This window comes from Leuciscus leuciscus (genome assembly GCF_965113295.1).
Source record: "Leuciscus leuciscus genome assembly, chromosome: 8".
In the NCBI taxonomy this organism is placed as follows: Eukaryota; Metazoa; Chordata; class Actinopteri; order Cypriniformes; family Leuciscidae; genus Leuciscus; species Leuciscus leuciscus.
Genome location: NC_138732.1, coordinates 33,072,348 through 33,078,347, shown reverse-complemented (window position 1 = coordinate 33,078,347; position 6,000 = coordinate 33,072,348).

Here is a 6,000-nt window from a genome sequence, read left to right as displayed (position 1 = left end):
ACACTTTACATGAAGACCCTAAAGAATCATACCAACTTGTGGAAAATGGGCATCCGATGACCCCTTTAAGAGAGCAAACATACATCTGCATTGCCCTTCATTCATGCTATTTGAAATCTTGTTTCATATTACTTTATCTCTGTCATATTACTTTCTATATCAGTCATTTTTTTCTTTACATTATTTTTCTCAAATTTTACTGTATGTTTTGTGCTGTGTTGTACAAATATGTCTCAATTTGAAGGTGTTTAACGTCACGGGATGATGTTGTGAAGCAGTAATTTCCCATTGTCTTCATGAACACTTGTTGAATTTGTGCTGGTCAGATGAAGTCCGACTGAGCATTGAGAAGTAATTAAGATTATTCTACAAACACTTTTAGTGTCCTGGTCCTTCTCCTTCTCCTGTCCCGGTCTTTTGGGCTGAGCGAAGTTTTAACAAAGTGTTGACTGTTTGTTTTGAACATGAGGAGTGAGAGAGAGCTTCAGCACAACCAGATCTAGCCTAGTTTTCCTGCAGATTAAAGTCTGACATTTCTGACATTAAACATCATGATCTTTAATGTAGTTGAGTATGGTAAGTATGCTTATAGCAACGGGTTTTTGTACATTTTAATGTAAAAGACAGTTTATACTTAATTGGTTTTCAGTCTTTATTCAGGAAATTTGTCAGTAAATATAGATTTTGTAACTGACTAAATAGACTCTTTAGACTGGATGTTGCTTTAAGTCTATAACGGTGTCTTGATGCTCGTAACGGTTCAGAGGTGAAGTGAACTGTACATTTTCATTTTTTAAGATGACATTTTTTGAAGAGTTTGTATATAAACAAATCGGTAGTGTTTAAGCACATTTCAGTTGACTACATTTTAATTTTGTATTTGTATTTCAACATGCGTATGTCAAGCATCTGTTGATTGAACTATTCCATGCTGAGAAAAAAAAAACGTAATTTTTTTTTTTTTTTTTTTTTTGTGCTTTAAATGCAAATAATTGTATGTATCTTTTGGCAGTTAAGTAGGGGGAGACCGGGGACAGTTGCAACACTTTTAGCATTTCTCTCAATTACTCAGAGACTATTTGAGCTAGACCAACCAAATTTGTATATATTAAACTTGCATCTGTCTGCTAATTACCCATACCATTTAAAGATGATTATATATGACATATCGTTCACAGTATTTATTTGAATGGAAGAAGTCAGATGTTGCAACTGACCCCGACCCAGGGGACAGTTGCAACACAACCCAGGGACGGTTGCAACATGTTAAAAATACCTTAAATTTCATTAATTAACTTAAGCTTTTTGTCTCAATGAGCAAAGAATTCTGAAAATATTAACTGTTTTAGGCCTACTATAATATTATAGTATTATTTATTTCAATAATATTATTGTAGCCTATTATTTATTTATTTAGTCATATTTATCAAATAACAGTTATTGAGTTTTGTTTGTTCATGTGTAGAACATAGGCCTACATAGATTCAGTGTGCAGGTGTTACAGATGCTATTCAATCCCTCCATATTTCAGCGTCAGACAGGAAGAATTTAACAATTTGCAATGCAACAAACTTTTATTAAACATGCAATTTATAACATGTTGCAACCGTCCCCAACCCTATCAGCCATGACAGAACATCATGTGCCTGCTAGACACACTGACTTTGACACATGCTAACCATGTCACTTAGTAGTCAACAAAACAACAATTCAAACTATGTAAGTTTTGATTAAATCATACAAAATTTCAGGACAGTATGACAAAAATATATCTCATGAAAAAATTTACTTTCATACCTCCAAAACAAGTTTTGTTCAATAAATACATCAGCAGAGGTTGAATATGTCTACTGTCTTCTTGGTGGGTGGAGGGTCTAACTGTGGTTGTGCAGTATGAGTGTCATCACTCTAGCTTGTTTCTGATTGGAGAAAAATGACATGTTGCAACCGTCCCCTGTTGCAACTGTCCCCGGTCTCCCCTATTTTATGTTAGCAGCGTCAGTATAAAATTGCTTAGTAACTAATTCAACAACTATTCCTATTATCATATAACATGTAACAAATAAAATGATAAACAATAAACTGTTTTTTGTCATTTGTAATTGACAGAATCTTCACACTAGATTTCTAAATGTTGGACTAAATAAAACTTCTCAGTTGAATGAACTATGAAACTAGTTGAGCAAACATGTTTTAAAATTGAAGTCAATGGGCCAACTAAAAAAATAATATGTATTCTTTTTGATAATATTCAGTGTTGAAATTGACGATGGTGAATGAATACAAACCAATAATATTTTATATTAACTACTAACAAATTATCTTTTTATTTGTGCATAATTTGACAAAAACAGCAGAATAAAAATATTTGATATGTGAAATGTACCTGGTTTTTATGTATACTGTTCACCTCATTTCATTTTGTTGGCTCTTTGGTAACTGGAAACAATAACTTTTTAAGAAATCATTTTCACTTGATAAATAGGCTATTCAAATGTTATATATTTATTTATTTTAGGTTTATCATAGTTTTACAATGAATTTTCATAGTTTTAGATTGAAAGTCTAGAGCTGGCAGGGTAAATCAAAATCTATATATAAAAGTAATTTAAAACATTCACACGTGATAAAAAAAAATATGTAATTGTCATGTAATTGTTTGAATCAACAACTAGAACATTTAAATAATAACCATTTCCATCCTCAGGAGTTCTGGCGCGGCCTTTGTGACGTCATAAGCACTCAGTCAAGAGTTCGGTGAGTGAATGCAGTGTGGAGAAGTGAATCTGCTGCATCGCGCGACATCAGAGGTAGGAACAACTATATTTACATTATTTCGCCATTAGATGGCGGCAAAGACTGTCTTTATGAGACAGTCTGTCAGACGCAAATGACTAGGGTGTCAGGGCACGGGAAAACCCCTTAACTGTTAAAAGTTCAAGATATTGCAGCGGACATTCAAACAGATTTTTATTATGAATATATGACTATATCTACTGTAAATGCAGGTACTCTCGTAATACTCTACTCTATAAGCTTCAATGAACAATATCAATGAGAAGTTTATGTTTATGTTGCTAAGATGGTTGCTAGGGGTGTTGTGCAGTGAAATGTTGAACCATTGAAGCGATCATTGCCGTGTTTTATCTGGAAAAAACCCCACTAACGTTAATCAGAACCAAGGACTGGAACTACCCGTTTTATATAGATAAATATACTGCAGATAATGGCTTTATTGGTAAATGATGTTGTTAAGCATTTATAATTGCAGGATGTTTTTTCGTTGCTATATTTTCGTCTTGATAATTTCTCTTGTTTTAGTAAAAAAAAAGTATTTATACAATTTTTACAATTTTCAAAACTCTTAGCTAAAAAAATCCAAACTGATCACACTTGTAACCCAGCTAGTCATTCTTTCAAAACCTGATCCATGCTTTCATTACAGTTATGCACATTTTCAGTCCACATAATCAATGTTTCAAAACACAAGATGATTGTAATATGTAACGGAACATTTGGTTTAATCACCAAAACACACATGACCTTCTTTCAGTTTAGTACTTTTAAAGGAATAGTAAACACCAAACAAATAGTTCATGGCCCTGTATGAGTTTCTTTCTCCTGCTGAACACAAAATAAGATATTTTGAAGAGTATCGGTAACCAAACAGTTGATGGACCCCATTGACCTCCATAGTATGGGGGTAAAAAATATGATGGATGTCAGTGGGGTCAATCAACTGTTTGGTTACCGATACTCTTCAAAATATCTTATGTTGTGTTCAGCAGGACAGAGAAACCCTACAGGATTGGAACAACTTGAGGGTGAGTAAATGATGACAGGATTTTCACAGAGATGGGACCAAGTCACACATGTGTAAGTCTCAAGTAAGTCTCAAGTCTTAACCTTCAAGTCTCAAGTTAGTCCCAAGTATTTTTTTCTTGGGCAAGTCAAGTCAAGTCAAGTCACAGGCTATGTCAAGTCAAGTCAAGTCAAGTCACCTTATTATTGTAATTTTACCTGCAGAATCTGATCTTAATAAAGTGAAAAGACAAGATATAAGTAGCCTAACTGTCAGTAAATTACAATAATTTGGATTTGCATTGTAAATACTCATTAAAATTGAAAATATATTTTAACAATCATCAACCATTTCAATTGTGACTTATACAACCAGTTAAATTAATGTAATTGAAAATATGAATTAAATTAAATTTACATTCTTTATTGTCACTAAAGCATATACACAAGTATCGAAGTGAAGGTCTTGGATGCAATTATGTTGTGACAGGAAAGACCAGAATTCACAAAACATTAACTGCATAATATAGGCCTACATGTACAGTATTCTCATATACATTACAATACAAAATGAAAAATTACAAATACAGAATACATTTTAAAAATTCATATACATTTTAAATGTTGCAATGATTCTTTGAGCAGTTCCTGTTGCAGTTCAAGTAACATAGCAGTGACTGGATACAAGCAGTACAAGGATAGTCCACCCAAAAAATTTGAATTCTCTCATCATTTACTCCTTCATGCCATCCCAGATGTATATGACTTTCTTCTTCACATAAACATAGACAAAGATTTTTAAGGAAATAATCCATCTCTGTGAGTCCATAATACAAGTGGATTGTAACCCATGTACGCAAGACAGTTGGTCGGAAGTGATTTTTAATAGTTAAAACAGTTTACATTATTAGTATTTCTTTTATCTAGCCTATTGTTTGACTTCAGAAGGCATTGATTCATTCACTGAGGTCGCATGGATTACCGTCACGCTCACTGTGTGTGGTTTTTAAAGCGTCTTTAGGACTCACCGAGATGGATTACTTTCCTTATAATCTTAATTCGTGTTTATCTGTAGAAAGAAAGTAAAATGCATCTGGGACAGCATGAGGGTGAGAAAAATAAGTGAGAATTGTATTTTTGGGTGAACTATGCCCTTAACATTCATATGCTGTTGGTATGCTAATCCAAGATCAGCACAGACTAATACGAATAAAGTGCAAGGTGTCTGAAGATCAAGATCCCAGTCATTCAAAGGTGATGTGTCTGAACAAAGTAAGATTATTGTCTGATAGGGACATCTCTGGTACTATCACTCCATCCTCTGTGTCAGCATCAGAATTTTGTTTATGGAAAAGTTGCTCCACTCCTGGAAAATGAGAGAGGAAATTAATTATAATCTAACAATACAAACTACTTTGAACCCCCACATACAGTAACAAGTTGCAGATTTACAATATTTTTTCCAAACAAATTATATAAATGTTTTAAGGGATTTTACAGTACTAGCTTAAATATTTACCTCGGGAGTCATGAAGCATTTATCATATGTAATACTGTTGTGTAACCAGTAGATGGCTGTATACCCCTATAAACATATATCCATGGCTGTGTATTCCCCAGTTGCTGGATGTTTTCAGTCATAATTACTTGCATGTATTAAGGTTTTAATTTGGACATATATTTATTATTAAAGACTATTAAAGATTAAAAAAAATTCTCAGAAATGTTCATTTGAAGTAGGGATGCACCGATTGGGAAATTCTGGGCCGATACCGATACCGATGTTTAACATAACAACTTGGCCGATGGCCGATGCCGATGCCGATGTTTTTTCTTTTTGTTATTTATTCCTTCTTTTGTGCCACGGAAACATACAAGTCTTTCGGCTCTTGATCACACTATCCTAGAATGAGCACAAATTCAATCAGACCAATTTATGAAACAAAAAAAACCTTTAATGTCACTTTCTGGTTGACAGTTATAACCTTATTTATAAGTTCTTTTTCAGTTGTTATGAAGAGCAATATGAGAGAGAAATTTGGTAATCATTGTTTGACCCAACAAAAAAAACATTATAATATTCATTTTATTTTTCGTGTTCGCATTTATGAGGGAAAAAACACGGGTGAATGTTCATACCAAAATATTAAATTTTAAGCGCGCACGCGCTCTTCTGCGAGAGAGAGAGAGAGAGAGAGA